Source organism: Hylobates moloch, unplaced genomic scaffold (assembly GCF_009828535.3).
Source record: "Hylobates moloch isolate HMO894 unplaced genomic scaffold, HMol_V3 SCAFFOLD_5, whole genome shotgun sequence".
Taxonomy (NCBI): domain Eukaryota; kingdom Metazoa; phylum Chordata; class Mammalia; order Primates; family Hylobatidae; genus Hylobates; species Hylobates moloch.
The window spans coordinates 26,709,456-26,737,424 of record NW_026652280.1 but is presented as its reverse complement, the minus strand read 5'-3'; the positions used below and the strand labels follow the sequence as shown (position 1 = coordinate 26,737,424).

At 39.3% G+C, this 27,969-nt stretch overlaps 1 protein-coding gene across 3 annotated transcripts in view; it reads left to right on the top strand.

Annotated features, from left to right (window-relative positions):
- The window catches only part of DCC (DCC netrin 1 receptor), a 1,201,126-nt gene that overhangs the window by 539,862 nt on the left and 633,295 nt on the right, over window positions 1–27,969 (top strand). The window lies entirely within an intron of this gene.

Below are 27,969 nucleotides of genomic sequence, written 5' to 3'. Positions count from 1 at the left end.
TATGAGTCAGGTAAAACTCACTAGTTTAAAAGGGCAATTGGATTAAAACTGTATCTCTGTACGTGGAACAACTTGAAATTTATTTCTTCCACATGTCCAAAGCCTTTACTAAATTTCAGAGAAAACAGGGTAGCAAATTTACATTTGAAAGCATAGAGAGAATTTAAGCTTTTTCAAGAAGTCTGGGTGTGTTAGAGGAAGATTAAAAATGGATGCCAAGGTAACATAAAATCATAAGAATTTATCACAGTATTTTACAAGGAAACATACAGATGAGCTTAGAGAAAGTTCAGAAACCTTCACGAAACAATGAGCTAAATGCAAGAAAGTCATATTTTGGAGACCAATCTAGTTTGATAGGTGGCTTTTTAATATAGTTTCCATTTTCTTTTTTTAATTTAAACTTTTATTATACTTTAAGTTCTGGGATATATGTGCAGGTTTGTTACATAGGTATACACACATTACATAGGTATGCATAGGTGCCATAGTGGTTTGCTGCACCCATCAACCCATGAACTACATTAGGTATTTCTCCTAATGCTATCCCTCCCCTAGCCCCCAACCCCGCCCCACCGACAGGCCCCAGTGTGTGATGTTCCCCTCCCTGTGTCCATGTGTTTTCATTGTTCAACTCCTACTTATGAGTGAGAACATGTGGTGTTTGGTTTTCTGTTCTTGTGTTAGTTTGCTGAGAATGATGGTTTCCAGCTTCATCCATGTCCCTGCAAAGGATATGAACTCATCCTTTCTTTATTTTTTTATTTTTATTGAGACAGAGTCTTGCTCTGTCGCCCATGCTGGAGTGCAGTGGCGTGATCTCGGCTTACTGCCAGCTCCACCTCCCTGATTCACGCCATTCTCCTGCCTCAGCCTCCTAAGTAGCTGGGACTACAGGCGCCTGCCACCACGCCGGGCTAATTTTTTGTATTTTTAGTAGAGACAGGGTTTCATTGTGTTAGCCAGGATGGTCTTGATCTCCTGACCTCGTGATCCGCCCATCTCGGCCTCCCAAAGTGCTGGGATTACAGGCGTGAGCCACCACGCCTGCCTGAACTCACCCTTTCTTATGGCTGTATAGTATTCCATGGTATATATGTGCTGCATTTTCTTTATCCAGTCTATCATTGATGAGCATTTGGGTTGGTTCCAAGTCTTTGCTATTGTGAACAGTGCCGCAGTAAACATACCTGTGCATGTGTCTTTATAGTAGAATCATTTATAATCCTTTGGGTATATACCCAGTAATGGGATTGCTGGGTCAAATGGTATTTCTGGTTCTAGATCCTTGAGGAATCGCCACACTGTCTTCCACAATGGTTGAACTAATTTACACTCCCACCAACAGTGTAAAAGTGTTCCTATTTTTCCACATCCTCTCCAGCATCTGTTGTTTCCTGACTTTTTAATGATCACTGTGAGATGGTATCTTATTGTGGTTTTGATTAGTATTTCTCTAATGACCAGTGATGATGAGCCTTTTTTCATGTTTGTTAGCCGCATAAATGTTTTCTTTTGAGAAGGGTCTGTTCATATCCTTCACCCACTTTATGATGGGGTTGTTCTTTTCTTGTAAATTTATTTAAGTTCCTTGTAGATTCTGGATATTAGCCCTTTGTCAGATGGATAGATTGCAAATTTTTTCTCCCATTCTGTAGGTTCAGAATGCAAACAGAGACAATTTGGCTTCCTTTCTTCCTATTTGAATACGCTGTTCACTCTGATGATAGTTTCTTTTGCTCTGCAGAAATTCTTTAGTTTAATTAGATTGAATTTGTCAATTTTGGCTTTTGTTGCCATTGCTTTTGGTGGTTTAGTCATGAAGTCTTTGCCCATGCCTATGTCCTGAATGGTATTGCCTGGGTTTTCTTCTAGGGTTTTTATGGTTTCAGGTCTTACATTTAAATATTTAATTCATCTTTGAGTTAATTTTTGTATAAGGTGTAAGGAAGGGGTCCAGTTTCAGTTTTCTGCATATGGCTAGCCAGTTTTCCCAATGCTATTTATTAAATAAGGAATTCTTTCCCCACTGCTTGTTTTTGTTAGGTTTCTTAAAGATCAGAAGGTTGTAGATGTGTGGTGTTATTTCTGAGGCCAGCGTTCTGTTCCATTGATCTATATATCTGTTTTGGTATCAGTACCATGCTGTTTTGGTTACTGTAGCCTTACAGGATAATTTCAAGTCAGGTAGCATGATGTCTCCAGCTTTGTTCCTTTTGCTTATGATTGTCTTGGCTATAGGGGTTCTTTTTTGGTTCCATATGAATTTAAAGTAGTTTTTTTCTAATTCTTTGAAGAAAGTCAATGGTTGCTTGATGGGGATAGCATTGAATCTATAAATTACTTTGGGCAGTGTGGCCATTTTCACAATATTGATTCTTCCTATCCATGAGCATGGAATGTTTTTCCATTTGTATCCTCTCTTATTTCCTTGAGCAGTGGTTTGTAGTCTTCCTTGAAGAGGTCCTTCATATCCCTTATAAGTTGTATTCCGAGGTATTTTACTCTCTTTGTAGCAATTGGGAATGAGAGTTCACTCAGGATTTGACTCTTTATTTGTCTATTATTGGTGTACAGGAATGCTTATGATTTTTGCACATTGATTTTGTATCCTGAGACTTTGCTGAAGTTGCTTATCAGCTTAAGGAGATTTTGGGCTGAGACGATGGGGTTTTCTAAATATACAATCATGTCATCTGCAAACAGAGACAATTTGGCTTCCTTTCTTCCTATTTGAATACCATTTATTTTTTTTCTCTTGCCTGATTGCCCTGGCCAGCACTTCCAATACTACATTGAATAAGAGTGGTGAGAGAAGGCATCCTTGTCTTGTGCCAGTTTTCAAAGGGAATGCTTCCAGCTCTTGCCCATTCAGTATGATATTGGCTGTGAGTCTGTCATAAATAGCTCTTATTATTTTGAGATACGTTCCATCAATACCTAGTTTATTGAGAGTCTTTAGCATGAAGGGGTGTGGAATTTTATCAAAGGCCTTTTCAGCATCTATTGAGATAATCATGTGGTTTTTGTCATTGGTTCTGTTTATGTGATGAATTATTTTTATTGATTTGCATATGTTGAACCAGCCTTGCATCCCAGGGATGAAACCGACTTGATCCTGGTGGATAAGCTTTTTGATGTGCTTCTCGATTTTGTTTGCCAATATTTTATTGAGGATTTTCATATCGATGTTCATCAGGGATATTGGCCTGAAATTTTCTTTTTTTGTTGTGTCTCTGTCAGGTTTTGGTATCAGGATGATGCTGGCCTCATAAAATGAGTTAGGGAAGATTCCCTCTTTTTCAATTGTTTGGAATAGTTTCAGAAGAAATGGTACCAGCTCCTGTTTTTACCTCTGGTAGAATTTGGCTGTGAATCTGCCTGGTCTTGGGATTTTTGGGGGTGGTAGGCTATCAATTACTGCCACAATTTCAGAACTTGTTATTGGTTTATTCAGGGATTTGACTTTTTCCTGGTTTAGTCTTGGGAGGGCGTATGTGTCCAGGAATTTATCCATTTCTTCTAGATTTTCTAGTTTATTTGCGTAGAAGTGTTGATAATATTCTCTGATGGTAGTTTGTATTTCTGTGGGATCAGTGGTGATATCTTGACAATCAGCTCTTAATTACGCTGACTTATGACCCTACAGCGTTCTAAAAGAAATACTTTCAAATCTACTGCAATGTGGAGAAGACTTCACTGTGAACTCTGCAGGAGATTCTACGTAGGCTCTCTGAATATACAAAGGATTTTAACTTTGTTTTAGGTCAGATTTTTGCTCTTTAACTTAGTCAAGAGAGTTTCTAAGACTAACCATGACATTATTATGTGTCTTTCTTTTAATTTGATCTTTCCATAAATACAAATAAGGCAATTGTTTTGAATGAGATTGCTAATATGTGTATGTGTATATATATGTGTATATTTGTATATATATGTGTGTGTGTATATATATATATATAGTTTAGGCATCTTTTTAATTTAACAGATTCACCTTTTGGTCACTGATGATTAGGATTTTTACTGGTACACTTGTTCTAATAGCAACCTAATAGCCTTTACATGGAAAGCCCATGATGTAATTTTCCAGGTATAAAATAAGTTAAAAACGGGTTTAATGGAGAGGGCATAGAGGATGGAATCCTAATGATTTTTCCCCAAAAAAATTACTACCAGAAATAGGCTAAGATTGCCAAAGTCTTCCGTTGCCACAGACAGTTAAGTATGGCATTTGTATGTGTGTAGCATCTCTGATAACCTACAAATTTGTGGAGTGCTGCCAGTAATGAAACCGCTGTTGCAAAAGTATGACAGTAAGAGAAATTTGACATGGCTGACTGCATCTTGCTTCTAGCACAGGGTGGCTGTCTTTGCTCATTCCTGGGCATGGACCAAGCTAATTTGGGAAGAAATTTAGTTTATAGTTAAATAATAGTGTTATGGGATCTTTGGGGTGTCATTTTCATGGCTGTAAAGCTCTGTGGCAGGTGGCACCTTTGCCCAAGTTTTGCTTAGGCCTGCTGGGCTCATTCTGCCCATTCAGCCTGGCAGACACTGTTCAGCTCACACTATTGGCCTGAATCCCCTGCCTCCAAGGGAGACTGCGAGTAAGGTAGGGAGCACCAAAGGGTGTGGGAGTGAGCATGGGGTCCAGCCACTGCACACAGTCAGACACACCAGCTGCTGCCATGGGGCAGGAAGCTACAGGTGCCAGCATGGGCACCGGTTCTCTGCAAGGCTGCAGCTGGACCAGGTGCACCACAAGCAGCTTCCCCAGCTGGCACTGGGGAATGTGGTGTCAGCTGGAATACTGGAGATTCCAGGAACTGCAGTGCCCCAAAGAGGGAGATACAGCCCTGGCTCTTGAAGCTCCCAGGTCTGGGATCCCTGAAGGGCCACAGCTCTTCTCTCCTTCCCTTTGCCTGCAATGTGGCAAACAGGAGTCATGTTTCAACTGTTAGTGTTATAGCTCTTTTAGCCTTGCCATTTGTTGGTTCCCAAGTTCTCGTCCTGCAACCAGGAAGAATAACTTGCGCAGACAAGTGGAGGGTGAGCAAGATGAAGAAGAATTTTATTGGCAAGAGAAAAGCTCAGAGGAGACCCATAGTAGGCAGCTCCTCTTTGTAGCCAGTGTGTCCTGATAACTCTCAGCAGAGAGGGTAGCTCCTGTCTACAGCTGGTCATCCTGTTGTCTGCTCTGCTCTGGTTGAGCCCAGGGCTTTTATGATCCTCAGAGCAGAGGAAGTCTGCCTGCATTGGTCCATGGGTGGCCATAGGTGGGCCTGGAAAAGGCACCACAAGTTTCCACTGTGGTCACAGGACTGGCAGCCTGGCCTCCAGCCTTCAGGCCCTTCCTGGCTTGAAGGTGGGGCCTCACCGTGGACCCACTCCCTTCTGCCCAGGAGTCTGTCTGCCTCCTGCCACTGTCCATGGTACCCAGACTGCTCATGCCGAGGGGCACCAGCAGGCCAGCACTGAGCTGCCCTCAGCCCTCCTTTGGCTTCCTTGCATGCTCATCAGCACCCAAAGTCTAGAGGGGGCCAAAGTCTGCTGGCGTGTCAGCACTGCCCTGAGTGTATGTACTCCTGGCTGGGCTGTGACAGCCCAGGCTTGGCTCCAACCCTGCTCCAATATTGCAGTGGGCGCCAGGAGCTCCAATATTGCAGTGGGTGCCAGGAGCTAGGAGAGGCCAGACGGAGGGAACAGACAGCTCCAAGCCTGGGGGGTAAAGGTGGCCTTCTCAGGCCCCCAAGGGTGCAGAGTGCAGAGACACCTGGGTCCTGCGACTGGGAGGGCAGGGCTACAGCCCCAGCCGTGACTCCTCTCAGCCTGGGGTGGGGGCTCCAGGTCCTCGTTGGGCCCCTTTCTGTCTGCTCCTCCAAGCCCGACTACACTGTTCCCCTGCTAGTGGGCGACTTGGCCTAGCCCCATCACAGTAGCTGTCAGGGCAGCAGGCTCTCGGGGGTGGGGCTCCTACTGGCTCCAGGGAGTGAAGCACCACCTGCTGTCCAGATCTGCCTCCTCCTTGCACACTCCCTGCAGGTGGTGGGCAAGAGTGGTGATGCGGGGACAGAGTCCAGAGTGGTGGAGGCTCCAGGCCTGGTAGCAGGTCCCGTGGGGGTGGGGGTGGGGGCTGTGCAGTCAGCTGCCTTGGGGACATGGGGCACATGGGGCACATGCAGGCCATTTCTGCTCCTGCAGCTGCTCCTGTCGCCACTGCTCACACCTTCCCACAGCAGCTGGAGTGATGGCAGCCACTGCTCTGGATTGCCCACCATTGCCATCTACAGCCCTTCCCCAAAACTAAACTGTTCTTGTGAAACGAATGAAAGGCCACTAAGTTAGAAGGGTGAGAGGGGCTTTAATTCTGAATAATACCAGCCATTATTCTGGAGGCCGTAAGATTCACAACTTCCCCAATTACTCTTGCAGATAAGATCACTATTGTAGAATCTAAGATTGGCCTTTTGAGATATCTTTTCACATTTCTGCAGTTTTGACAACCAGACGGTCCCATCTTGACCTGCCACTCAGTCCCGTGCCCCACCCCCCACCCAGCAACTGACTCAGCAAAATAGGACAGCTTAGGTTCACTATGATTTCATCTCTGACCCAACCAATCATCATGCTCCCTACCCTAGACCCCTACCCACCAAACTATCTTGGAAAAAATCCTAACCTCTGAGCCTTCAGGGAGATTGATTTGAGTAAAAACTTTGTCTCCCATGTTGCATAGCCAGCTTCACATCACTTAGGCTCTTTCTTTACTGCAATGCCATGGTCTCAGTGAGTTGACTTTGTGCAGCAGGAAGGAAGAAACTTTTGGGTAGTTACAGTCACAGATCTGTTAATCTATGACATAGGATAGGCCTCCTGGGATTGGACTTTTCCAGCACTAACCAGACAACAATGGTTGACATGACAAAAGCCCCATAGGGATGAGACTTCTTCAGATGAACACCTGCAAGAGGTTTACACATTCAGGACAAAAATTGTGCTGCTTAAAATCTTATATATCTTGGGTCCTCAACCATTTTCAGACTGGCCACCTGACATGACCTCAAAATCATGCTTCAACCCAATCCCAACCCCTCCACGGTGGAAACCAAGAGAGTGTGCTCCCACTTGGTCAGCAGTCAACAACTCAGTGACATAAAATAAGATGAGAGGGAATGGGGGAACGGTGTCTTTTTTTTTTTTTTTTTTTTCGGCTGCCCACAGCAAAGTTTATAGATGCTGGTGTGATCAGAACTGCAAAACTGAACAGTCTGTAGGACTGGTTTGAATAACAGACTTATGGGGGTTTTAGGCTCACATTCTACCCTATGCTACCCCTCTTTTTTTCCTTTAGAGATGGAATCTCACTTTCGTTTTGCTGCCCAGGCTGGAGCGCAGTGACATGATCATAGCTCACTGCCACCTTGAATTCCTAGGCTCAAGCCATCCTCCTACCTTCATAGCTGGGACTACAGGTGTATGCCACTGTGCCCAGCTAATTTTTAATTTTTTTGTAGAGACAGGGTCTTGTCATCTTGCCCAGGCTGGTCTTAAACTCCTGGGCTCAAGCAGTCATCCTACCTTGACCTCCCAAAGTGGCGCCCCTCTTTGTGACAAAATAACACAGAAAGACAAAGGACAAGACTATTTCTAGGAGGAAAGGGACCAAAAAAATTATGAATATTCATAGCAGAAGGTACACCAGAGTTGCTACATGCAAGATAATCACACAAATTCTTTTCTCTCATTAATCAAGATTTTGCAGAGGAAAAAGAGACAATTATTTTTTCCCTCTGCTTGACTGAATCTCTGTCTACTGGTATGTCAGGTCCTGGGTTCCCTTAACTGTGGCTTTCAGAAAAGCACAGCTTTGGTATCATGCTCATAGTGCCAAAACTGTAGGGCCAAGGGAAAAACTTTTCCTTTGCCCTCTGAAGTTTCACTGAAAAATCAACTCATATAAGGCAGATTAATAAAATAAAAGGCATACATATTCATTTACGGGAACATGGGAGAGGACAAGAGAGGGATTATCCCCACTCCCCAATTGGGTTCAGAAGCTTATATACAATCTTGAGGTTACAGAAAGAATGGGGGCTTAGATGGTGGCAAAATAGGTTATGGGAGGGGGAGAAAAGGACACTTGGCTAGCAAAGGTGGGTGGTCTTATTATTTAGATGAAATCTCACAGGTAGCAGCCCTCAGAGAGAATAGACAATGGTAAATGTTTCTTTAAGACTTTTAAAGGTGTCAGAAGCTCAGTTAATCTTTTCTAAGTCTGGACAAGGGAAAGCCTCAGCGAAAGCCCAGATCCATCAGTGCAAATTTTCTCTACAGTTGCCTATGTACTCCAGAGACAGTTTTCAGGGCTACTTCTGTTTGCTAGCCCTCTGAGCAGCCGTCTCAAAATATGCCAAAGTATATTTTGGGGTGAAATATTTTCGTTTCCTTCAATCTGATGCCAAACCACTTTATAAAAAGAACAGGAGACTCATCTCTGTCTTTGTTATGTTACATGGTCTGTGATAGACATTACTGATAAAGTTGAACATGTCCAGGAAATGTGATAAAGTAAGAAGCCTCAATGCAAAGACTTTGGTCATGCTGGCAGCTGTTCCTGGGGCTAAGAAAACAATATTAATGCACTGATCTGCTGATTATATTTCATTATAAATAGGGGTTAGTGGCCCTAAAGAGAGGGCTTTGATCAGTTGTAAGAGCTCAGTGATTATATAACACTTGAAAAAATCTTCACCACATTTTATTATGTCTTTGCCCTCCTCTGGTCACTTCAAGTTAGAAATACAAATTATAAAAAATAAGCTATTATGTTTTCACAGATGAACTAATGAAAAAAGGCTTTTAGAAAATATTTAAATTATCCCAGATAAACTGTGTTAATCCTACCGACAGTCTATTTGTAATATAAGAATAATGCTGTCAATCTCACAATTTGAAATCAGTCACAGGCTGATTTTTAAAAAATACCTTACAAAATATCCTACAAAATATTTTTACCTTCCCACAAGTCTCATCCCGAGTCACTCCCTGATAAACTGTAAGACAAGTCTCTCAGTGTTTATGGATTAAATTTCCCTCCAAGTCTTCTTCAACATTTGCTAGATTTGTCCTGCTTTCTACCTCCCAGTAAACAGTGTACAGAGATTGGAACAGAAGCATCTCTTTCATCCAGCAAAGAGCTTATGGAACCTCAGCTATATGCTCAGGCATATCCCAGCCTTGGAAATAGAGCCAATATGTAGGAAATACAGACATATCAGTCAGCAGATATATACACCAGCTTGCCTATGACACGAAAATGGACTGTTTTTGGCTATTCCATCCCTCTTCCATTCAACTTGGATTATAGCTTTAGCATTTAAAACCTTTTGGTCCTTCCAAATCATACAGACTTGAGTGGGTAGAATAAACCACAAGAGGTTTGATCATTTGTCAATAGTTTTATCAAAATTTATATATATAGTATTTATAGAACCCTGTGATTCACCAAGGGGGTAAATAGATCAGTCAACAGTGAATACAGCTGATTTGGCTTGGCTTGTTCTTCCTAAACTACATTGCTGTCTTGTGGGTATATGACAATCAAAGTAACACAGAAGGTGGCTTAAGTAGATTAGTACTTGCCAGATGGATGATATTGATATGAGTGATATGAGTATAGATGAGGGAAGGAAGGGAAAGTTTTCCATGAGTAGAATATGAATATTGGCTAATGAGTGATTGTCCCTCAGTTCAAAATCCTATGAAAGCAAGTTGTGAAGATGAAGATTTTTCTATCCAGGGTGTTTTAGAAAGGAAGGTGTAAGGATTTGATCTAAAATTACTTTCCTTTTGTTCTCAACTCTCTTATGCAGGCTTCATTCTACTTTTTCTTTGTCTTCACGATCAAAAATCAATGAGTATAGTACTTGTATTTTCATCCTTTGTTAGATAAAAATCCATATTTTGTTTGAGAGATGAAGTTAAATTCCTTATGGCTATCCCTGGGATTAAAACACTCACCATAAACTTAAACTGGCTAAAATTTTTTAAATAGATCAGGAGGTAAATACACTCCTGTAAAACACTAGTATATGTTAATAATATTTTTAAAAATTAACCAAATCTTATAAGTCAATTACTTTTAATGACAGACAAAGAAGAATTGTCTTTATGTCTTAAAAACATTATAAGACCAATTTAACTTATTTAAAATGATTTTTGAAATGGCCAAATTTTCTGCAAAATAATTAAGCTGTCATAGGGACTTCTTTATAATCAATATTGACCATTGCCAATGTTAGTTACCATAAAGGCATTTAAATACAAAAATAAAATTGTTTTGAGTTATCAATTTTTAGTTTATTATTTATTCTCAGGCGTTATACTTAGGAAATGTTGAATATCCTTTGACCAAACGTTTTCAGGTTTAATTTTTCATCTAGTTCTCCATCTTGTCTACATCATATGTCTTTTATGGGTCTCTATTGCTATCACACATGTTCTTTAATTTTTAGCAACAATGGTGTGTTTTTATTTTGGATTTTGAAAATGTTTGGTATTTTGTTCAATGAAATGGCCGTTGAGATGCAGCCACAAGAGGAGACAGAGGAAAGGCTCAGGAATAAAACAAAGTTTATTATATTTAGAGGTCATAGAGACAGAAGGCAGGGCACACTACACAGGGCCACAGGGGAAAGAAACTAGATTGGTTAGGAAAGAGAAGACAGGAGTGAAGGGGAGGGTTAGTCTAGAGCCTTTATTGGGGTTTCTTTGGGAAAGGCAAGGCAGGGAAGGGTGAACAGTGTAGAATTGGCTAGGTATAATTTTGGTGGACTTTGGGCTGTGGGGTGGTTCCTGATTGTTTGGCATCTGACTTCGGGATGACTAAGGCAGAGGAATATTGCCTTCTGGGGTGTTTGGGCCAGTTAGAGGAAGTATGGCTTTAGATTGGTTGATTTGTACATCAAAGCAATGTTCCAGGCTAGATCCTTTGCTCTCTCTGGCGTTGACTAGCTCAAGATGCAGTAATTTCTCACCACCCAGAAAGGCTTTTCAGGATGTCAAAACAATATAATAAACAAAGTTAAAACACAACAGCGGGCCGGGCGCCGTGGCTCACGCTTGTAATCCCAGCACTTTGGGAGGCCGAGGCGGGCGGATCACGAGGTCAGGAGATCGAGACCATGGTGAAACCCCATCTCTACTAAAAATACAAAAAATTAGCCGGGCGTGGTGGCGGGCGCCTGTAGTCCCAGCTACTCAGGAGGCTGAGGCAGGAGAATGGCGTGAACCCGGGAGGCGGAGCTTGCAGTGAGCGGAGATCGCGCCACCGCACTCCAGCCTGGGTGAAAGAGCGAGACTCCGTCTCAAAAAAAAAATTTTATTCTCCAAGCTCACAACAGCGAAACTTTTTTTTTCTGAAAAAAAAGTTACTGGCTGTTATTTCTTGCCAGAATCAATAAAAAATCCTCCTAAAACATTTGAAAATTATCTTCTCTAATGTATTGCTGCAACCTAGCCATCAAACAGCACTAAATGTAACTTGTCTTAATTTTTACCAAATGAAATTTGGTAGCATTACAATCTGTCTGTCTTCCTTCAAGAGATAGAGATGTGAAATGCAAACATTGAACATAATGTTCTGTGTGAGCTCTAAAAACACCGAGAAATAGATGCAGGAAGTTACATAGAATGGTGCTCTCAAGTATCATCCCCAACTGTTGATACAAACTAAACTTGCAGTCAGGGATGCTACAGCATAAAATATTCATGTTGTTATTGGTGCTGAAGGCGACTGCTGATTTATTTGCAATTGGTAGTAAAGAATTCGTAACAATGCTATGATGCTCAGCCCTCATAAACCCTGGGAGGCTTTTGTATTTTGCAGGCTTGCAGTTCTGTTGTCATTGCTATAATTTTTTTTAAGAAGAAATGAGTTAAGCCTTGTCAGAGCTGACTGCACTATCTTTTGAAGCTTTTCTTCTCCCAGCTGAAGATAAAGGCAAGGAAACTGGCCTGCCACACAGCTGCTCTATGGTTCCTGGACCTTCTGGGATCTCTCATTGCTGTCAGTTTGCTTTATTGGGCCCCTGCCCAAGGATGAAGAAATCATAACTCATAATGAGTTGCTTGAAATATTTTAGACCACGTGGGTGAGAGGAACACACTTTAAAATAAAAGGAATGTGTAGTCATCCTTCCTTACATTTGCCTTCCACATATGTCCTGCTGATCTAGTATTTTGATGTTCTTTAGTGAAACATTTATCCAGGGAAATTCTAAGGATATAGGAATCCATCAGCTCTAGATTTGTAAGCCAACAAGGAAACAATAGAGGGCAACTAAATCAATCATTTGTCATAAATACAAATGTCACTAATCCAAAGTTGATGGCCACTTTTCTGTTTTTACATCACAGCCTGGAGAATCTATTGTTTATTGATCTGACACTCTTGGTAGCTTTTTCCAGATTCCACTTTGGTGCTGATCTACATTCATTTTCTCAGTGATAAATGCCATTTAGAGTTGTATTATTAATTATTAGGATTTAATTTTGACAGCCAGTTTTACCAAATTTAGCCTATAAAAACATACATTCTTTACTTGATGGCTACATCATTCAACTATTATATTATTAAGAAAGCCTTGTATTTACATTGGATGTCACAGTTTATAAAGAAAATATAGAGGTATTTTCTCAAGCCATAGAACTGTGCTTTATAGTGACAATTTCCATATTATGGGCCCATAATGTTTACGGTTAATTCTGCATCATAATGGCTAACAGAAGGAATGGTCTGGATCAGTGCTTCTGAAGTTGAAATGTACTTAGGAAGCCCATAAAGATCTTTGTAAATGCAGATTCTCACTAAGTCTAGCATGAGGTCTGAGAGTCAGTTTCCAGCAGTCATCAAAAACATGAAGTGGGGAACCCACACGCATTGTGCTCAGGAGCTGTCTTAGACATTTTTGCCTTCCATATCTCCCCTTTAAAATTGCCTCTGACGTTTGCTTTTGAGCTGCTCCCTAAAATAACCACCTGCCAGTTTATCATCTCTTGTTGCAGACCCTCCATCTCCCTAGAATAGTGTTGCTAGATTTACCAAATACAAATAGATGACACCAGTTAAATTTGAATTTCAGATAAACAATGAGTATGTTTTTAGTATAATTGTGTCTAAAATATTGCATGGTACACATTTATACTAAAAATGTATTCACTGTTTACCTGAAATTCAAATTTAACTGGATGACCTGCATTTTATACTGTAATCTTACCCTGGAAACAAATGCCTTGGTGTGTATTGGTCTAGATCGATCTCAACACTGCTGGCTTGCGGTCCAGATACTTGTATGCTGTGGTAGACCATCTTGTGCGTTGTAGGAAGTCTAGCAGCATCTATGGCTTCTACTTACCAAACACCTATTACAAGCCCGTCCCTTGTTGTCACACAACTGAAAATGTCTCCAGACATTGGCAATGTCCCTGGAGAAAAAAGAAAGCAGCCCCAGTTTCAAACTATTGGTCTAGAGGGAGGAGGGTTTGTGTGTGTGTTTCTAAATATGTAGGTTGAGAAAACAAAATACTAGTAAAGTTTTCGGCAAGGTGCAGTGGCTCACACTTGTAATCCTAGCACTTTGGGAGGCTGAGTTGGGTAGATCACTTCAGCCCAGGAGTTCGGGACCATCCTGGGCAACATGGTAAGACTGTCTCTATAAAAAACACAAAAATTAGCCAGGCATGGTGGTGTGCACCTTTAATCCCAGGTACTTTGGAGGTTGAGGTGGGAGGATCACCTGAGCCAGGGGAGGTTGAGGCTTCGGTGAGCCAAGATAGCACCACTGTACTATAGCCTGGGTGACACAGTGAGACAATATCCAAAAAAAAAAAAAAAAATTAGTAAAGTTTTGGCAACGTGTCTTTCTTTGTCAAATATGATAGGAGAGATGTAATGGGAGTTTCTAAGTTAGGTTCTGTGGAAGTCATGAGATTAAAAAAAATACAAGCAAATATTTTGTCCTGTTTTATCTACGTATGAATCTGCTTCCCTTTCCCCTATTCTCCCAAAATGTGCACCAATTAACACTTAAAGCTATATTAATGATAATGTAAAGAGTATACTGTTTCCTGAGTATTTTGTTCCATTTCTATACCCATGAAATATACATATCTCCTGTGTGTCTCTGGGGCTAAATGTAAACTCTCTTCCCCAGCATTCATGGTCTTTCACTGGCTTCCTCCTTCCTCCCCAAAACTCCCCTCCCCACTTTGGGGTTTCCTCCATATTTCCTAACGTTCCTCTCTCATCTGCTTCATCAGGCCATGTAAACCAAACTGACACAGTTCACAGTTAACTGAGAATTCCAAGCAGTTTCTGATCATGTGCTTTGCTATTATTGTCCTCCATTCACACTGCCTCGTAGCCATCCTCAAACACATTCTATAAAACCTAATTTTCAAGAAACCCTACTTTATTTCCCTAACCTATAAGAATCACTCTCTTTTCTGGCACTGTCCATAACACAACTCACTTTCTCCCTTGGATTAGAAACAGTTACAAGTTATCTCCCATACTAACCTGGAAAGACTTTAGAGTAGGTTTTGGGACTGCATTAATGTTACATTGTCCAAAGCACCATCTACATGCAGTCCCCAAGGTATCCTCATATTTAGCTTTTGCACATGCGTTTAATTCTGCTTAGAATGTTTTACCCCCTATAGCCTTTTCTGACCTCCCCATTTAAAATTATTATGACTCTGAGACAACACACACTAAACCTTCTTTCCCAATTTATTTTTCCCCAGGCAGTCATTATTTTCTCTCACATGTTATTTTTACTTATTTGTCTACTAACTGATTCTCCCTAAGAGTATATAATTTTTACTACGACAGGTCACTTGTGTCTCTTTCCCTAGTGACTGGAGTAGTTTCTGACACACAGTAGGTGTTCAATAAACAATTGTTGAAAAAGTAAATAATGTGCTGGGATATCTGAATGTATTTCAAAAGGTGTTGATCTCAAATATATTTGATACTTGAGAATATCAGTAGAATAATTTTGAAGGGAAAAAACTTTCATAGGTGTAGAGCTTCTAAAACACACCCGGGAACAAAGTTATCACTTTATAATCCTATCTTGAGATTATTTCACACAGAAGGCTTAGAGAGAAAAAGCTGAAAAGTTGTATTGATTGCAATTTTGGGGGAAGTGTACTAAAAAGACTCCCATGATTAAACTGCTCTAATACCAGGTGCAGGAAATACCACAATTGCTGATATAACAAATACTATATTACTTGTTACTGGCTGAGTAGCTTTAGAAATCAAATTGGACCTAAAGGAAAGTGAAAGAAAGCTCTTTCATAAACCTTTGCTTCTTTTTCCTTTCTCCTTTTTTATTGTCTTCATAAAAGTTTCATTTGAGGGAATAAAGTGCCCCCTGGGGCTGTGTCTACATGAAACCTTAAGGTATTAAGCATTCATTTTTGTGCAGTTGATCACACAAGTCAAACATGCCAAATTGAGAGGTTATTCTCCCAACCACATTAACCAACTATATATGAAATTTCTAGCCCATACGTTGTCTGCTTTTTTTTTTTTTTTTGAGATGGAGTTTCACTCTGTCGTCCAGGCTGGAGTGCAGTGGCACGATCTTGGCTCACTGCAACCTCCACCTCCTGGGTTCAAGTGATTCTTCTGCCTCAGCCTCCTGAGAGTTGGCATTACAAGCATGTGCCATTATGCCTGGGTAATTTTTGTATTTTTAGTAGAGACATAAAACACAAAATTTTTGTATTTTAGTAGAGGCCAATTCACCATATTGGCCAGGATGGTTTTGAACTCCTGACCTCATGGTCTGTCCACCTCAGTCTCTCAAAGTGCTGGGACTACAGGCTTGAGCCACCATGTCCAGCCATGTTGTCTGGTCTTTGTTAGGACTACTGTCGCAGCTCAAAAGCAGCCATAGACAATAGGTAAACAAATGGGCATAACTGTGTCCCAATTAAACTTTGTTTTATGATATTGAAATTTAAATTTCATGTAATCTTCACATGTCATGAAATATTTTTTATTTTAAATTTTTGTGGGTACATAGTAGGTGTATATATTTATGGGATGTATGAGGTGTTTTGATACACACATGTGGTATGAAATAATTATATCACGGAAAATGGGATATTCATCCCATCAAACATTTTTCCTTTGTGTTACGAACAATCCAGTTATATATTTTTAGTTATTTTTAAATGTACTATTAGATTATTATTGATTATAGTCACTCCATTGTGCTATCAAATACTAGGATACTAGGTCTTATTCATTCTTTTCTTTTTGAGACAGGGTTTCACTCTGTCACCCAGGCTGGAGTGCAGTGGTGCATTTCAGCTTCGGCTCACTGCAGCCTCTGCCTCCTGTGTTCAAGCAATTCTTTTGCCTCAGCCTCTGGAGTAACTGGAATTATAGCCATTCACTACCACACCCAGCTCTGTGTGTGTGTGTGTGTGTGTGCATTTTTAGTAGAGATGGGTTTCACCATGTTGGCCAGGTTGGTCTCCAACTCCTGGCCTCAAATGAGTTTGCCTGCTTCAGCCTCCCAAAGTGTTAGGATTACAGGCGTTAGCCACCTTGCCCGGCCTTATTCATTCTTTCTAATTATTTTTTGTATCCCGTAACCATCCCTACTTCCCCCTGAAACCCCTACTATCTTTCCCAGCCTCTGGTAACCATCTTTCTACTCTCTGTTTCCTGAGGTCAATTGTTTTGATTTTTTAGCTCCTACAAATAATTTAGAATATGTGAAGTTTGTATTTCTGTGTCTGAGTTACTTCACTTAACATAATGACCTCCAGCTCCATCGATGTTGTTGAAAATGATTGACTCTCATTCTTTTTTATGGCTGATAGTACTCCATTATGCATATGTACCACATTCTCTTTATTCATTCATCTGTTCTTGGACACTTACGTTGCTTCCAAATCTTGGCTATTGTGAGGAGTGCTACAACAAACATGAGAGTGCAGACATCTCTTTGTTATATTGATTTCCTTTTTTTAGGTATCTATGCAGCAGTGGGATTACTGGATTATATGAGAGTTCTATTTTTAGTTTTTTGAGGAACCCACAAACTGTTCTCCATAGGGGTTGTCTAATTTACATTCCCACCAACATTGTAGAAGGGGGCTTCCTTTTCTCCACATCCTCTCCAGCATTTTTATTGCCTGTCTTTTGGATAAAAGCCATTTTAACTGAGGAGAGATGATATCTCATTGTAGCTTTGATTTGCATTTTTCTGATGATCAATGACGTTGAGCACTTTTTCATATGCCTGTTTGCCATTTTATTGTCTTTTGAGAAATGTTTATTCAAATCTTTTGACCATTTAAAAAAAATTGGATTATTAGATTTTTTCGTATAAGCTGTTTAAGCTCCTTATATATTCTGGTTACTAGTGCCTTGTCAGATGGGTAGTTTGCAAATATTTTCTTCCAATCTGTGGGTTTTCTTTTCGTGTTGACTGTTCTTTGCGGAGCAGAAGCTTTTTAACTTGATATGATCCAGTTTATCCAATTTTGCTTTGGTTGCCTATGCTTATGGAATGTTACTCAAGAAATTTTTGCCCAGACCAAGGTTCTAGAGAATCCCCCAAAATTTTTACTGTACTAGTTTCATAGTTTGAAGTCTTACATTTAAGTCTGTAATCCATTTTGATTTTTGTATGTGGCAAGAGATAAGTGTCACGTTTCATTCTTCTGCCTATGAATATCCAGTTTCCCACCACCGTTCATTGTTGAAAATGATTTCCTGTAAGTATATGGATTTATTGCTGGGTTCTGTATTCTGTTCTATTGGTCTATGTGTCTGGATTTATGCCAGTACCATGCTGTGTTGGTTACTATAGCTCTGTAGTATAATTTGAAGTCAGGTAATGTGATTATTTTAGTTTTTTATCTTTTTGCTCAGGACGGCTTTGGCTATTTGGGGTCTTTTGTGGTTCCATATAAATTTTAGGATTTTTTAACATTTCTGTGAAGAATGCCATTTGTGCTTTGATAGGGATTACATTGAATCTGTAGATTGCTTTGAGTAGTGTGGAAATTTTAAAAATACCGCCGGGTGCAGTGGCTCACGCTTGTAATCCCAGCACTTTGGGAGGCTGAGGCAGGCGGATCACAAGGTCAGGAGATCGAGACCACGGTGAAACCCCGTCTCTACTAAAAATACAAAAAATAGCCGGGTGTGGTGGCGGGCACCTGTAGTCCCAGCTACTCGGAGAGGCTGAGGCAGGAGAATGGCATGAACCCGGGAGGCAGAGCTTGCAGTGAGCTGAGATTGCGCCACTGCACTCCAGCCTGGGTGACAGAGCGAGACTGTCTCAAAAAAAAAAAAAAAAAAAACTGATTCTTCCAATCCATGAACATGAAATATCTTTCCATTTTTGTATGTCTTCTTTAATTTCTTTCATTAGTTTTTAATAGTTCTCATTTTGAGATCCTTCACTTTTTTGGTTAACTTCAAAGTATTTAATTTTATGTGTGGCTGTGGTAAATGGGATTACTTTTTTTTTCTTTTTCAGATTGTTCAGTGTAGGTATATAGAAATGTTAATGATTTGCATGTTGATTTTATATCCTGCAACTTTACTGAATGTGTTTATCAGTTATAATAGTTGTTTTAGGGATCCTTTAGGTTTTTACAAATATGAGATCATTTCATCTGGAAACAATTTGGGGTTTGACTTGCCCTTTCTTTTTTAGTTCTTTAAGATGCATTATTAGGTTATTTATTTGAAGTTTTTATTTCTTTTTGATGTAGACACATAACTATGAATTTCCCTCTTGGTAGTGCTTTTACTGTATCTCATAGGTTTTGGCATGTTGTGTTTCCATTACTGTTTGTTTCAACAAATTTTTCAATTTTCTTCTTGATTCAGGAGCATACTGTTTAATTTCCATGTGTTTGTATAGTTTCCAAAATGCCTCTTGTTATTGATTTCTAGTTTGATTGCATTGGGGTCAGAAAAGATGCTTGATATTAGTTCCATTTTTTGGAATGTTTTAAGACTTGTTTTGTGACTTAACCTATGGTCTATCCTTGAGAATGGTTCGTGTCCTGAGGAGAAGAATATGTATTCTGCAGTCATTGGATGAAATGTACTGTAAATAGCTATTAGGCTTATTTGGTCTCTAACACAGACTAAATCTGACGTTTCTTTGTTGATTTTCTGTCTGGAGGATCTGTCCAATGCTGAAAGTGGGGTGTTGTCCAGCTGTTATCATATTGGTGTCTATCTCTTCCTTTAGCTCTAACAATGTTTGCTTTATATGTCTGGGTGCTCCCACATTAGATGTCTGTATATTTTCAGTTGATGTATCCTCTGCGGAATTGACCCCTTATCATTATATAATTGACTTGTTTCTCTCCTGTTACAGTTTTGGTCTTGAAATGTATTTTGTGTAATACAAGTATAGCTACTTCTGCTCTTTTTTTGTTTTCATCGGCATGGAGTATTTTATCTTTTTCTATCTTTTTGTTTTCAGTCTATGTGCATCTTTACAGGTGAAATGTGGTTTCTTGTGGGCAACAGATCACTGGGTCTTATGTTTTAATCCATTAAGGCATTCTATGGCTTTGGATTGGAGAGTTTAGACCACTTACATTCAGTGTTATGATTGATAGGTAAGGACTTGTTCCTGTCATTTTGTTATTTGTTTTCTGTTTTTTTTTTTGTTTTTTTTTTTTTTTTTTGTGTGTGTGTGTGTGTGTGTGTGTGTCTCTGTGTGTGTGTGTGTGTGGTCTTCTCTTCCTTTCTTTGTCTTCCTTTTAGTGAAGGCAATTTTCTCTAGTGATATATTTTAATTTCTTGCTTTTTATTTTTTGTGTATCCACTGTATATGTTTCAATTGGAGGTTACCATGAGGCTTGCAAAGACTATCTTATAACTCACTATTTTAAACTGATGGTGACCTAATACTGATTGCATAAACAAACAAGCAACAAGCAGATAAAACTCTACACTTTAACTTTGTCTCCTTGCTTTTTAATTTTTTGTTGTTTCTCTTTGTGACTTATTGTACTATGTCTCAAAAAGTTGTGGTAGTTACTACTTTTGAGTGGTTCATTGTTTAGTCTTTCTACCTAACAGTAGTGTATAGATTACAGTTACAGTGTTATAATATCCTGTGTTTTTCTGTGTGCTATTATCAGTGAGATTTGTACTTTCCGATCATTTCATATTGCTTATTAACATCTTTTTCTTTCATGTTGAAGAAATTCCTTTAGCATTTCTTGTAGGACAGATCTGGTGTTGATGAAATCCCCCAACTTTTGTGTATCTAGGACGGTCTTTATTTCTCCTTCTTGCTTGAAAGATATTTTCACTGGATATATCATTCTAGGGTAAAAGTCATTTTCCTTCAGCACTGTAAGTATGTCATGCCACTCTCTCCTGGCCTGTAAGGTTTCCACGAAAAGTCTGCTGCCAGACATATTGGAGCTTCATTGTATGTTGTTTCTTTTCTGTTGCTGCTTTTATGATCCTTTCTTTATCCTTTATCTTTGGGAGTTTGATTCCTTGAGGTAGTCTTCTTCAGGTTAAATCTGCTTGGTGCTCAATAAACCTTCTTGTACTTAAATATTGATATCTTTATCTAAGTTTGGGAAGTTCTCTGATAGTATCCCTTTAAATAAAATTTCTTTTCCTATCTTTTTCTCTACTGCCTCTTTAAGACCAATGAAAGATTCACCATTTAAGTCTATTTTCTAGATCTTGTAAGTGTGCTTCATTGTTTTTTATTCCTTTTTCTTTTATTTCCTCTGTGTATTTTCAAATAGCCTGCATTCAAGCTCACGAATTCTTTCTTCTGCTTGATCAATTTTGTGATTAAGGGACTCTGATGCATTCTTCAATATGTCGACTGCATTTTTCAGTTCCAGAATTTCTGCTTCTTTGTTATTTTAGTCTCTTTGTGAAATTTCTGATAGAATTCTGAATTTCTTTGCTGTATTTTCTTTAATTTTGTTGAGTTTCTTCAAAACAACTATTTTGAATTCTCTGTCTGAAAGGTCACATATCTGTTTCTGCAGAATTGATCCCTGGTGCCTTATTTAATTCATTTGGTAAAGTCATGTTTTCCTGGATGGTCCTGATGATTATAGATGTTCATCAGTATCTGGGCATTGAAGAGTTAGGAATTTATTTTAGTCTTCACAGTCTGAGCTTCTTTGTGCCTATTCTCCTTGGGAAGGCTTTCCAGGTATTTGAAGGAACTTGGGTACAAAGCCTAATAATGCAGTGGTTCTTGAAGACTCATAGAGGTACCACTATGGTGGTCTTAGATTTAATCTGAAAGACCTCTCTGGACTACCACGCAGAGACTCTATTCATTTTCCTTACTTTGTCTCAAATGAAATCTTTCTGTGCACAGTCACCTGGAATTGGGGGTGGGGGGACACAAGCACTCCTGTGGCTACCACCACTGGGAATGTGCTGGTTCAGATCTGAAGCAAACACAGCACTGGGTCTTGTCTATGGCCTGCTGTAACCACCACCTGGCTACCACCTATGTTCACTCAAGGATGTAGGATTCTATGATCAGCAAGTGAGCAAGCCAGTCATGTTCTCCTCCCTTCAGAGTGGCGAGTTCCCTCAGGCCCTCGGTATGTCCAGAGATGCTGTCTAGGAACCAGGGGTTGAAGTCAAAAACCTTATAAATTTACTTGATGTTCTATTCTACTATGGTTAAGCTGGCACTCAGACCACAAAAGAGTCATTCGCACTCTTCCCTCCCCTGTCCATAGACAGAGGAGCCTCTCCCTGTGGCCACCACCACCACCAGCCCACATGGGATTCTTCCAGGCCACCACTGATGTTCACTTAAAGCCCAAAGGCTCTTCTGTCAGCTTTTGGTAAATGTTGTCAGGCCTGAGACCCACACTTCAGGGCAGTGGGCTCCCCTCTGGCCAAGGGCAGGTCCAGACATGCTATCCAAGATCCTATGCCTGGACTCGGTGACCCCAAGTGCCCACTTGGCGCTTTACCCCACTGTGGCCAAAGCTGGTACCTAAAGTGCAATACAAAGTCCCCTTTACTTTTCCCTCTGCTTTCCTCAAACAGAAGGAGTCTTTCATCATAGCCACCACAGCTGGGAATGTGCTGGATCACATCTGAAACCACGACATCTCAGGGCTCTAGGTCCTTGGCATACTAACTTGGCATCACTGTTGGTTATTAAAGGCTTAAGGGCTCTTTAGTCAGCAGGTGATGATTCCTGCTATGACTGGATTCTTCCTGTCTAGGCAGGAGTTCCCTCTTGGACCATGGTGTGTCTAAAATGTCATTTTTGAGGTAGGCCCTAGAATGTGGCCTTACAACTCTGCCCAGTGCCTTTTTCTACTATGGTTGAGCTGATATCCAAGATGTGTGAGACAAAGTCCTCTTTCCTCTTTTCTCTCCTTTCCTCAAGCAGAAGGAAGGAGTCACTTTTGTTGCTGCAAGCTGCACTGCCTGGTGTTGGGAGAAGAAGGCCGCAAGCACTCCTTTAGCCTCCCCATCTGGTATCTCCCTAGGTCACATGCTATCTGAATCTACTGGCTCTAAGCTCAGCCCAGGACTAGGAATTGCCTAGGAATTGAAGTCTTTGTGTCCTAGAGTGCCTTTTGAGTTTACTTAGAACCCCAGAGCACTTTGGCCCATGATGGCAAAGCCTGCCAAGAAACTTGAGCTCTGACTGCTAGAACAGGTGATTCCCCTCTGGCTAGGCTGGTCCAAATGCTCTGTCCATGAGTGGGCACCAGCTGAGCCCAGCCGGGCTTTGCTGTGCACTGTAACAGGGCAGCACTGAGTTCATTGTAAAGTCCCCCAGTCGCTGTGCTGTATGTCCCACAAATGCACAGACTCTGTGTGCATCTTGCATTACCTGGCAGGCTAAGAGCTCCCCTTCTAATGTCGCTTGCCTAAGACAAGGTCCCATAGCTGTAGCGTATTCGTTGTCTTTTTTCCTGTCTATTGGAGGAGGGGGGTCAGGCAAAACCTCTGTTTCCTCTGCTGGGAAAAGCGGGAGGGATGGTGTTGACGATTCAAGACTATCTCCTACCCTCTTCAGAGTCTCTTTAGCGATATGAAGTTAAAACCATGCACTGTGAGTGCCACCTGATTTTTAGTTCTTCTGATGGTGCTCTTTGGTGCATAGTTGGTTGTTAAAATTTGGTGTGTGTTGAGGGGGGATGGCAAATGTAGCCTTCTATTCAGCCATCTTATTCTGCTCTCCTCTTCTTCTTTTAAAAATTATTTTGCTTAGCTGTTCTTTGCTTGTAGGTCCCACAAAAACAGGCAGTGGACTAGATTTTGCCCTTTAGCTATAGTTTGTTGCCTTCTGCCACTGACTGTTTCAAGATGATAACAGTGCCCTTCTAGGCTCTTCTAGGGTAATCTGAGGAGGAGCAGATTGGAATGGAGTAACCATGGTAAATGTATGTGAGAACATGGGCATGTTGAATGAAAGGCGAGATTTCAGTCAGAGAAAAGCTTGAAACAGTATTACAAGCTCAGTGCTGAATTTTATCACTAATTAAGACCTTGTAGATTCTTTGTGCTTTTATCTAAACCTGTTATCACTCTGCAACTTTTAGGACTAATTAATGCAGGCTCATCTATCCTCATATTACCTCTTCTAGCATTTAGAAAAAATCATCAGTGTTTTCTTTTTAAACTATCATCAACATGTATTTGCAGAAATGGAGAGCCAAACATATTATTTTCTATCCTTTGTGTTGCCTAATGCTTTATATTAGGTTTATTCCATCTGTGTCATCTTAGCTACAAAAGGTAGTTCCAGCAAAAGGTGAAGGTGTTCAGAGTTTGATACTATACAGTTAAGACTTAAGGATACTAATCTTAAACTTTTATTTTTAGATCTTGTCCATGATGATAGAATCAAGGGTCACTTCACCTCTTATTCATTAACAAATGTTTTAAAAAGTTACTTACAAATTATATAATCTTTAATGCTTTTATAATATGATCCCTGTGGATACCAGAGAATATCGTTTCCAAGTCACAATTTTAGGCAATTGTTTATCTCAACTACTAGATTTTTTTTTCCTCAAAATGTCAAAATTTGGAATATCCAGTTTCATAGTATAGCTTATCAAACTCTTAATAGTAATTATTGTCATGATTTTTTAAATCCAATTTTTCTCAGAATTAGTTTGCAGCCTCTGTATCAGCCCAAACCATCTGCTCTTAGATCTGTTGGTTTTTCCAAGCAGGAGACCTTTCTTATGGTTTTCACTGAAGTAATACAGTACTTTCATTTTGGCAGGGGGAAACTGGGTTTAGCCTTTGAAAGAAAGTCTCTTAAGACACTGATAATGCACTTTCAATTAGTAAAATTAGCCTTTATCTCTTAATAAATGAAATGAGTCTCTCTATCCACTTTATATCACAAAGAATTAAAATCTCCTGTCCTTTGTTTTAATTGGCGATTGAAAATACGTTTTCATCTAAATGCATTAGCACTGAGCATGCCCTCCCCTGTTGTGCTTCCTGTTTGAAAAGCTAATTAAATGGTCTCATTGCTGATTGGCTGGAAGCCTATACAACTTCCTGGCTGCAGGCCATTAGCACCCTGGCCAGAAGTGCTGACAAAAAGATGAAGAGATTTACACCCTCTGATTTCTGTATTAACAACAAGGACAAAACAGTATGTGGTCTTGTCAGTGGATAATACAATTTAAAGATATGATTTCTTTTTCCACAGGTGCATTTGTCTCTGAAAATTAGCAGTTCAGCTTGGTGTGAATAATAAGGCATCTTCTCTGATGAGTTTGAATCATATTAAAAAATCTGTTATGGACAAGTTCAAGGTTTATAAGACTATTACCATTTCTCTAAATGAAAGAACCCAAGTCAGCTTATTTCTAGATCTATGTTCTGATTATTTAAAAAAAAGTAATGGAAATAACAAGTATGAAAAGTGTTCTATTCTATAAAGGCAAAATACATACATATATATAAATACTGCAAAAAACATCTTTCTTAATTATGTCAGTTATTTAACATAAAATTACTTTTTAACAACAAAAAACAATGCCCTATGATAAGATTGCTTTTCCCAATGAATTCACCACTGATTTTAATAATTTACCATACATTTTAGCAAGAAAACATGCGAAGCAAATGTGTATGTGTATATACAGAAGCCCACATAAAAATAGAGGGATATATGTATATATTTGACTAGACTTTTGCATATATAAGTATACATATACACACACCCCTCTTTACATAGATATCTATATACACACATATATATATATATACATACAAGCACATGTATGAATATTAATCATGCACATAAATACACATATACACATATGTCACAATATAATACATAACCAATTTAATTGGCTTTTCAAACAGGAAGCTCAACAGGGGAGGGAGTGCTCAGCACTAATGCATTTAGATGGAAATGTGTTTTCAATCGTCAATTAAAGATTAGATGTAGAGAACCTCTAATACATAAGATACGGAACTAGGAATTGGAGATGGGGTAAAAATCCTCACTTTCTTCATATTCATTATATATTCTTTCATAAAAGGAAATGATTGAATATATTTGATCACTAAGGCCCTTTCTAGTTTTAAAGTGATAAATCTAAGATTTGTATATATTCAGATCCCTTTCATTAAACCACTAGGGAGTTCTCAAAACGATAGTAGATGAGTATGGAAGGACAGAAAGAAGTACAAATGAAATATCAGGCTTTCAATAATTAATCAGCCAATAGCCATTGTCACATACTACTCTAAAGGTGCTGTGCTAGGCTGAGACTACAAAAGAACTGAAGTCTTAGTTGAACTGAATTCTTACTTGTGAGAAGCTTATAGAATGATTTTGGAGAGATATGTAGCTATTGACATCAAAGCCATCAAGGTAAAGCAGGGATTGAGAAGTGGGGTAGAAAATTTATAATTGGGTCCTATGTTTCAGAAACAGAAGTCATTTTACAAAATATAGAGTGTACTGTAAATCTTGTTTGTACAGTTAATTGGCTTACAAAACATTTTCTTGTTAGTTGTTTCAAAGATAATCTAACCCTTTAGGGTCAAAATTATTATAAATTTTAAATTCTGAATTACCATAATGAATTTTCATAAATTGAGGCCATCACCAAAATATTCTGCAATGAAAAGGACCAGTCATCAGAACTTTAAGATGAAGCCAATCAAATGAAGCAGAATATTTTAAAGTTTTCTTAATAGATGGTCCTTTGCCTACATGGACAAAACAAAAATAATTCTTAATGTGATCAGACTTAAAACAGGAGAGTGTTATTTGGTGTTTTTGCCATACAACACAGTGTGAATATCCAAAGAAATATAGAATACTGTATCTGGCCTTGAGCAATCTAAAATTTAATTGGATGAAAATATGGTATCTGTAGCAATAAATAGCTGCTGATGAGTGTCAGTGAGACTAAGATCTATGCAATATCAACAGAGAAAATAGAAAAATAGATTCGGTTTTAGGAGTTTGAGTTGCATTCTGATATTTTAGCTGTGCATTCAACAAATATTTACTGAGTGCCTACTGTGTACCGGGCAAAGAGGTTGCAATGTTTAGCAATTCCAACCAAGGCTCAGCCCTCATGGGTTGGGAAAGAGCAAACTAATTGAACACAGGGTTGGAGGCCAGAGGGAGGCATAGCTGGTGAGGTATATAGGAAAATATAAAGTCATGCTTAGGAGCTCAGTGAGAAAACTAGTGGGGATAGAACATATGGTTACTAAAAAAGAAATAAAGGAAACAAGAATTCCTAGTAAATGATTTCATAAAACCTCCTAAAACAGCTCACTATGGTACATATCAGGTAAGAAATTTGGAAAATATTGATGTGTTATGATATTCCCAGATTTAAGCTTAAAGTTAGGTTAACCCTTTGTAAATTTACTAATGAGAAATTACCTTGAAGACACACCTCACATATCACTCATAAGTGGCCTCAGACTGATGAACTCTGTTGGTATCTTAATAGATAGTTCTACATCTAAGACTCAGTACAATAGCAATTTTCCAAAAGGACAAACTACAATTACAATAAAATATCGATATGTGTCTCAAATACTGTTCGGATGTAGAAGTATCTATATGTCACTTTAAATATCATCTCAAATCCCCAAATTCTGAGGCTAAGAGAAGAGTAAAATATATGAAAAGAGTTTGCCTCAAAGGACACAAACTTTGATTCAAAGCAAAGTCGTAGAACCTGGCAAAATTTAAGATAAATCCAGCTGTTTTAAATATAGGCTTTTGATCTCTTCCTTGAAAAGCTGAATGACTTTAAAATAGCAATATTTAGACAACCTTTGGGAACCAGAGTTCTATCTACAGAACCAATTAAATCAGTGTAAATGACGTAAAATTAATAAGAAGTCTCAATAAATGACAAGATAGGTTAGTTATAAGCAAAGGAAATAATAATTTCATGTTCAAATTAATGTTTAAATTAACTTGAGTCGGTCAGATTTCTGCAACACTGGGGTTTTCATTGACTCTTGTCTTACCGTAAACCCTAGGCTTTTTGTTAAGCTCCTCTATTAAAAACCCTGATGATAAATGTTGCTTGGTGAACTCTGCATTTTCTGCTAGACAGGCAGCTCCCTTAGGGTAGTGATGGGGAAGGTTTATAATTTGCTTCAGTAGCTTCAGTGTCTGGTGTGTCTATTACATTAGTTTTGTTAAATTATGTCCTGAGTGATTGACATAAATTATGTCATGAATGAATGACATGGATGAATGTAAGGTCTGACCACATATTAGGTTGTTTAAACATAGAATCACAAAGTAATACATTTTTATAAACGATAGAAACCTTGGGGGTCAACCTCTCTAACCCTTTTCATTTTTGAGATTAAGAGATTGAAGTTGAATAATTAGCCTCTTACTCCTGTTTAATTTTTAACCATAT